Genomic DNA, 8,839 nt, shown 5'->3' with positions numbered 1-8,839 from the left:
CTGAAATCTAGGGACTCCTCAGTATTCAGCGCTTTGTGAGTGACCCTTTCCAACCCTTGGCTGGGCTTAAAAGCTTTTCTCAAGTCAAGGCTATTTGAAATACAAAGTATAATAAATGATTGTTAAAATGCATATAGCAAGTACAACAGCCGTAAGCTGTGACATTTAGGTGCTGGGGGCAGAAGTTCCCAGTGCAGCTCTTTCATTGCCCAGATGGGAATATCTCTTTCTGTGTACTGAACCTCTATGCAAAACAAACTAGGGAGTGGGTAATGCTGTCCAAAGCAGCAGAGAGAGGATAAACAGTACGTCAGAAAATTAGGAGGACAGCCAACGTTGTAATCAGGAGACAGCTGGATTCCCAAGAGCTAAGAGCCTATAAACCAGTTCTCGGAGGAACCAAGCCAGGAGAAGTCAAAACAAATAAACAAAGCAGCATGCCTCTTCTGAGACAGACTTTGTGAGTCTTCTTGGAAAGGATGGCTTACAGAAAGCTTTCCTAAAGCAACAGCCTTTACACTCATGGCTTCAGCCCAATGTGCATTTGGGAGCAACAGGGCAACAATGCACCCAGGACTGCAGAGAGCAACACAAAGAAATGTGAGGCCATTTTGTAGGGAGTAGAGAGCAAGGTCATCAGTGAGCAAAGAGAAGGATTCCTAGAGGTAGGTTTACCACCAAGGGCTGGCTTCAGGAAGAGCAATGACATGGGGTTGACTCATTTTGTCGTTTCCCTACTAGGTCGTTGTGCAAGATTTCACTGTATTCATGAGGGACTGGGGTTGCCCTCCTGCCCTGAACTGGCATGTGACTACGTTTTAAGAACAGATCAATACAAATAACCGTGTTATTAAATTTAAAGAGATATTAAGTCCTACAAAACACATTTGACAAGATTAAGATTGGTTTATTAAGACAGGCTATTCATGCAGTGTCACTATTTCTGTAACTTTTATATTCACTGGGGCTGTTCAGCCTGGAAAAGAGAAGGCTGCATGGAGACCTCATAGCAGCCTTCCAGTATCTGAAGGGGGCCTGTAGGGATGCTGGAGAGGGACTCTTCGTTAGGGACTGTAGTGACAGGACAAGGGGTAAAGGGTTAAAACTTAAACTGGGGAAGTTTAGATTGGATGTAAGGAAGAAATTCTTTCCTGTTAGGGTGGTGAGGCACTGGAATGGGTTGCCCAGGGAGGCTGTGAATGCTCCATCCCTGGCAGTGTTCAAGGCCAGGTTGGACGAAGCCTTGGGTGAGATGGTTTAGTGTGAGGTGTCCCTGCCCACGGCAGGGGGGTTGGAACTAGATGATCTTAAGGTCCTTTCCAACCCTAACTATTCTATGATTCTATGATTTTTCATACAAAAAGGAAAACCAAGGTAACTGTTAACTGAGTTTGCCGAGAGACATATGTTTTAAGAAGAAACCGTAGAAGTCTTAAGATATAACACACTGTCTCGAGTGTGTTCAATGCTTACGCCTACGTTAGCTGTACATTTGTGCTTCTCTCCAGGAGTGCAACACTTCAGCAGTTCAAAGAGACCCTAGAACAGCAACAGCAGTTTTCATAGCGCTTAAGAACATCTGGTGATATTATCACCTAAACTCAGGTGTTCACCATTTCACTTTGATCCAGGACATAATCAGATATCCTATGGCCATTTCTGTCTCCTTTAAAACTTGGGTTTTAACTGCAGCAGTGCAAACTCAGCAGGGCTCAATCTGTGGAGCTTTCAGCTTATTAAACACTGCAGTCTGCATTGGTTGGAAGCAAACATCCTGTGTGGGTTTGTTTGGGTGTTTGACAAGAGGAAAAATAATAAATATCAGGCTGCATCCATTAGAGCAGATTTATTTTCTCTCTCTCAGCTATGCCTGACCTCAGTGTCTTCATTTGCTATCTGGATTTAGAAAACCTAGGCAGTGTGGTGTGAGGGTGGCTAAGTGGGAGGAGGTCTCTGTAACTATGAAATCAGTAAACCTAAGGCCAAGTTCCTGGAAACACAAGCCTGAAAACTCATCACTCACTGTAAATATTTTGAACAGCTTTTGCAGATGATTCTGTACAATAATTGCCATCTGAAATATAAATGTGATTAAAGCACTAGGACACATTCTGTTTTCTTACTTATCTAACAAAAGTAATGGCAGTAATGGCCTGCCAGTGGCTTGGGCTTCAGTATGAGCTCCCAAACTGAATCTGAGGTCCCTGCTGAGCCTACACACCCCAAACTAAAGTCTGGGTTTGATTTTCTGTGTTAAATGTTCAGCCAGGGTGAACATAGCCTGGCTTTCCCTACATGCTCTACAATTGCATCTTTGTGGCAGCGGAGCCATACTCCGAATCCACCTTTTTTTGTATAGCATGACACAGTCAGAGCAAATATATAATTGCTAAAGAAAAGGTTTTTTTATTCTTATATTTATTTATCCCACTCCCTGCTCTGAAATACAGAGCTCTTCTACCAGAAGAAGTTCATGTGGCAACAGAAAATATGAAATCTTGATTGTCTGATGAAGAATTTGTGACTGAGTGCACATTCTATGGTGTTTCAGGGTAATACGAATAAATATTCATCTGCAATATTAAATGAGAATTTGTAACAAAAGATTAAAAAAAGGTGTGTTTGAGATCTGTAATGATAGTGTTCATTTACAGCTGCTTTTGTGAGGGGGAATAATTTAGCAACACTAGAGCTGATGTTGACTTTCTAGTTGGTGGTGAAATTATAGAGTAACTGTTTCCTCCAAAGAGCTCCAGAGCTGTTTATGGGAGTTAGAAGCACGCTCCTGAGACAGCAGGCTGGAATCTGATGTGTTGCATTATTGTAAATCAGTGTAACTTCACTTCACTGCCCCCAGCTTGCCTTCATCCTATGGAAAATATCATTATAAGAAAAAATTATATGACTTGTCTTTAATTTTTAGGAAAATGAATTCATGCAAAAACATCCATATCTTCCCTCCCATCTCACATATAAAATTAGCTCCTGTGTGCTTCTTTAACCACAGAAATACTTCAGTATTTTCCTATTCCTAATGGGAAATTTTTGCAGAAAGAAAATCCTTAAACGTGAAAAAGCCAGAGGCTGGTACAAGCTAAATAGAAGAAGATTAAGACCAAATACAAAAATATGGCATAAAAAGATAAGAGACAACATAGTTTGAGAATAAAATATTTTGATAAGGATTATTTGGGACGCTGCAGAGAGGAGAAGGTATTAGAACTAAAGAAGTGTGGGTTTTGTCACACTGAATTCTTCCCCATATTTCCAATTCCTCTTCATCCACCTATATCACATTTGTTTGTTTAGACTCCTTATAGCTACACATTATGCCTGTCACTTAATAAGTACAGTGCTACAGAAGGTGCCATTGCAAAGAATTCTGACCTAGATTGTTTTTCACAAGAAAAAGTTAAAAATGTATGCTCTTTTCCTATAGGGGGCAAATTCTGGTTTAACAACACAGGTTTCATAAATTTATTGTAGAAATACAAAACCAAAAGAGATGAGAATTTGCCATTAGAGCCACTGGGACCAGGCTGCTTTTTAAGCTGTTTTTTAGCCATTAAATATTTCATCTTTAATTTCTGGATAGAAGCCGAGACTATTGATTTTGCCTAAGGTTTTTGGTCAAAAGGGACATATTTCTTTTTTTTTAAAGTGCTCAGAAAAGTAATTTTAGGGGTAGTACTTTTTAGAAATAATTTGAATGGAACTTGCTAGTCATAGTTGCCAGAAAGAAGTAATCCTATTGTTATTTGATAGTAAATTGCCACAGGATTTGGGATGTAACATTGCAAGGCATAGGAATTGTTACTTATAAAACACTAATCTGATGGTCCAATTTAAGAGCAAATAGCAATTTTTACAGCTGCAGTATAACATCTTCCAAGAGCCTAGCAATAGCTCTAATACAAGATTAATTTTGATCGAATTGGTTGCGTATATATAGTACCAATGGGTGTAGCTATTAGAGGCTTTCATCCCATCAACTAGAATAAATTCAAAAAACCTGATGCAAAAATCTTGTTTTACCTATCAGGCATAAATCCAAAGTGTAGTTCAGTGGGTGTAGGTGGGCCTTTGAAGTATTTGCTCCCATTTTAAGCTTATCTTCCCAAAGACACAGTATCTGAATGTGCTAACTGAGCTCCCAGTGGATTTTTTTTTACCAGGTTAATTATTTATGCTGGCAAAGCAGTTCATTGCCATAGCCAGAGCTGGTTGCCCTGGAGCACACGTGCATGCCACACACACTAGCACAGGGCAGCTCCTGCCTGTGGGTTAAGGACATCAGTGGGGGAGCCTGCGGGTACTGCCCACACTGTTTTGCAGCCTGGTGTTGCAGGGAAAGAGCACTGGAGACTTTTGTCTGGAGGACAGATTCTGGCAGATGGCCATCAGTGGGGTGGTGGGAATGGACAAATCTTCTGTGGTGACTCCAGCAGTGCTACTGGGCTCCTTGCCTGTTCCTGGAGGCAGCAGGAGTAGGCAGCCTCACTGTGAAGGGATTTTCTCACGGCTTTGCCTTTTCACTCTGTCCCTTCCTTTGTAGAAGAGTCTCAGCTCTGTCCTTACAGGCTCGATCAGACCCCTTCTTTCTTGGTATGCGAAGCTCAGACTGCAACAGGACACCAGGAACTGCTGTAAGTGACTGTGTGAGCTCTTCTAGGCTCTTGTAGGGCACAGGCAAAAAGTTAACTTAAATCGCTGCTGTGAGAATGCTTTTCAATCAGCTATCTTTGGGACTGTAAGAAGATGCTATTCTGTCTTAAATAAAAGTGAAGACTTGCCTGTCCTCAAGGTTGACTTCTTTAAATGATCCAACATACAACCTTGCATTATCTGAAGACGCTGGCTGCAGCAATCACAATAGAGGAGATAGATATTCCAAATCTGGAGACAGAGCCACCTGATCAGGGAATGGGTGAGATGTGAAGCTCTCAATATCGAGCAGTCAGTATACATACGTGGGATATGAAGGCAACATCTGTATATTGAAGCACAAGTAAAGTGAAGTTTGGGTATGTACCTGCAGTTTTCTTAGAAAGAGAAAAGGGTTTGGGGTAAGAATGGAAATCCAAGGAGCTGCATCTCCCAAGGAGTCAGGGCTTGTAAGCAATCCCCGAAAGGAGAACTCCCTGAAAGCCAATGATTTCTCATTGTGGTTCAAGTGAAAAAGCCAACAACCCAGCACACTTCAGCCTCCCCAGATTCCTTCTTTTCCTTCTCTTCTCTTAGTTTTCAGCTGTTCTGCTCACCCCAAACTACATATTTTTTTATTATTCTTTTTTCCTCTTATGCCTTTTGCTGAACAAACAACTTTGTTTTGAATATGGTGATCAATTTGGTTAAAACGCCTTTCGGAAAATTTCCTGTATGTTTGATTAAATACTATGAATAGTATTGAAATGTAAAGAAAGTTCTTCCTTTTTCTTGCCTCCATTAATCTATTTCATCTAGAGCTTGTTTCATTTAGTCATATGGGTGTTCCATGGTGAATTTGTAAAGATTTCTTGTACAGCGCCCGAACTACTTTAATAGCATATTGATCTCTGACTAACATTGCAGCTGGAACACTTTGCCTTGATCTTGAAAAGTTTTGGCATTGTAAGTGTGCTGGTGTTTCTGTTACTTCATGAATGGATCTCCTACAGGATTTGGGAGGGGTCCACCATGGAAAAACCTGCTCTGTGAGAATATTGTCTACCCTTGGCCCATGTTACCAATGGAAGCAGCAGTGGAAAGCAACAAACAAGGAGAATTTGAAATAAAGGAGAACATTTTAACCCAGAATCTAACTAGGAGAGATGGATTCCTAATCAGGTTGGCAAAAAAAGTAAAGGAGAAAACCTTGAAATCCCCCTTTATATGATATTTTAATCCTTCCTTCAGTTTTTTTTAAGGCTTCCTAGTTATATATACTTGTTTTAGATGCCTTTTTCTAGAGCACCACTGACAATTGCAACATTTACAAGGAGAAAGTTTTGTCCCCTTTGAAGCATGAAAGTGCCTTTGAGGGGGTTGAATCACATATAAGGAGTATGAGTCTAAATTTATTCCCCTCAGCCAGCACTCAACCCCAGCTGTGTTCTTATAGAAGTACCTAAACCTGGATTCCTGAGATGGACTATTTCCTGACCACATTCTGTCCACATAAAAGAAAGTCAATAGCTGCTGCCCTTTTATTTTTGCAGGTGATGAGCTCCTGTGTGTGGAAACAGCAGCTCCTTCCTTCCTGTCTCTGGAACATGGAACCCTGGCCAGTGTAGGCAGTGAGTAAAAGAAGTTTACAAGCAGCAGTTGCCTCCGCCATCTCTCTCACCCCAGAGTTCAAGGAGATTTATAAGATGTGGCTAGTGAAAGACTGCAACTAGCACACCCTTCATAGCAGCAGACTCCGTGCTCTGCAATTTGATTTCAGGCTCAAGGGGCTTTCTTTGTAAAACAGCTTGCATATTTGTGTCATCTCTCCTACAGTCAAAAACACGCTGTGGAGACTGAATAGGGAAGGGAAGGGCTCATTAATACTAGAGCACTGCCTGGCATCTGTGTGGGCTTAACGCATAGGAAGAGGTAGGTTTGAATACAAGTTGCTGCTGCTGCTGCTGCACATGAGGCCAAAGCATAGCTGTTGCGAGGAGCAGCCATGTCAGCAGTGCCAGGGTGTGCTTAGAAAGATTTGTGGGAGCACTCTGAAAACATGCCAGCTGCTGACTTATAGCACAAAATGTGTATCGCGTTACAGCAATTGCCATGCAAAGAACAAAACTCTAGAGCTTCTTTTGGCTTGCTTGACGATACTTGTTGTGTTACTGATTTGTCTCTTCTTTTTCCAGAAATTGTGCCAGGTTGTGCTGATCTGTTTTAGAAGATGCTATTTTGCTCATTCACAGAAATCCATCAGTGCTAAAGCCAAGTAAGCTGCTGCAGAGGCAAGTGTGTTAGGAAATCTTTTGGGGTACAAGCCTGGACTCTTTCTAAGGAGAATAAAAAAAGGCAAATCAAGAAAAAAGAGTGGGGAAGCCTATCAGGAAGACAGAAAACCAGAATCAAGAAATACGTGCTGTTTGTATTTGTGTAAGGTCCTTACACTGCAGTGTTACCTCTAAAGCATGTATGTGCCCATTCTGTGGGTTACAGATTAACTGCTGTGCTACAGAAGCAAGTCTCCCTTCAGTATTCTGACTTCACACAGCATGTATTCTGAATTTGTGGGTTTGCTTGTCCCCTTTTCTTTCCTTTGCCTTGGGTTACTATGAATGACTGCAAGTTTACTGTTATGCCTCAAAAATGCCTGACTGCTTCTACAATATACACATTATCACCACATGATCTTATTACACCAAAAGACTAAACATTACTAATTGAATTGGAAATAGTCTTTATCTCCTCTGATCATTTTCTCTGCTAAATTCTTAATATAGATTCTAGGCAAGCAGGTTTTTCTCTCACTTCCAGCTGGGAAATCCTGCTGCGGTCACTGAGGCATCTGGGGTATAAAAGAAGACAAGCACTGGCCAGTTGTTTTTATCTTTAATGGACTATCATGTCACACCCACAAAGTCTTGTGAATCAGGATGGGCAGCCCTTCACAGCAAGAATGTTAGGAATGCTAAAAAGAAAAGCCTGGAGCCATTTCAGAAAAGAAAATTAAGTGTAATATGGTAATGCTTCAATTGGGTTGGAGCAGAAATGCCACAAATGATCGGTTTTGTCCAGAGGTGTAAAACTTTTAATCAAGTCAGCTTAGGCAACATTTAAAGAAGGTCTGGCATCTGTAGGTTGTAGGCTAACTGCAGGAGATGCTGCAGAATGTTACGGAGGCAACCACCTGCATGGGGTAAACTGGGATTTAAATTGTCTTTCATATACGTCACAGACATTTTTAAAACAATGAGGAAATATATTCATCTCAGGCCTTCATGTTACTGATCATGTTTCTTCCTGCATGAAGGAAAAAGAGACTTTATACAAAATACTTTGTGTTCCTAGTCATGTCACAGCAGAGGGGAAATGAGTTTCAGTGATCATAAGGTAGGTTTCTGAAGTCAGAAGACAGGTTCCTAGTTCGACTCTTTCTAGCTCCCAGGGAGAACCCACAAACCAAATGCTAGCCTGTGGCCAGAAATGTCTTATAGCTGCCACAGGGTGAATTTGTCATGGTGCAGAATTATTCCCTGACATCTGCCTGTGAACTTCACCTAGTCTGTTTTTCGAGCCACCAGGTGGATAGCTTTACATCCCTTCCTTCAGCATAGAATTGTGTGTTATTAATTCTGATGAAGATTCAGCAATGTAAGAGGCCAGTTGTTTGTACCCAGCTTTTCAGGAAGTTTCAGCTGTCTGTAAGGGTGTACAGAAGAAGACAGCATGGGAAGTTGTGGCCTCTGATGCTCTTTAGCCACTGTGTAACTTCAGAAATCCAGTTTTTGAGCTGTGCATCCCTGTTCCAAGTCAGGCAAATTTTCTGCATTAACACTTCACAAAACAAACAGAGCTTAAAAGCAGGGAAATTGAAATTTCCACACTGCATGTTAATCCAAGGGGAACATCATCACGTTGTCATGAGTTTTATGTGAGATTTAAAGCACAGGGAGGAAGAGAAGTGAATGTGTAGAGCTATTTGGGATACTAGGCAGAGAGATTTTCTGCAATGCTGTTACATTACTAGCCAAGGATTATTAATTATTTCACTTCTTTCGGTGTCCATTTTGCCATCTAGACAATGCTTTCTTGTTAGTGGTAAGTGTTCTAGAGAGAAGGTACAGGAGTAAAAGCTACCTCAACTGAAAAGAAGTGGCTCTTCAGTAAAGCTGGTTATGAATGTATGTGACTC

This window comes from Pezoporus occidentalis, unplaced genomic scaffold (genome assembly GCF_034315485.1).
Source record: "Pezoporus occidentalis ecotype Australia unplaced genomic scaffold, CSIRO_AGI_Poc_V1 ctg24, whole genome shotgun sequence".
Lineage (NCBI taxonomy): Eukaryota > Metazoa > Chordata > Aves > Psittaciformes > Psittacidae > Pezoporus > Pezoporus occidentalis.
Note: the sequence above shows the minus strand (reverse complement) of the source record.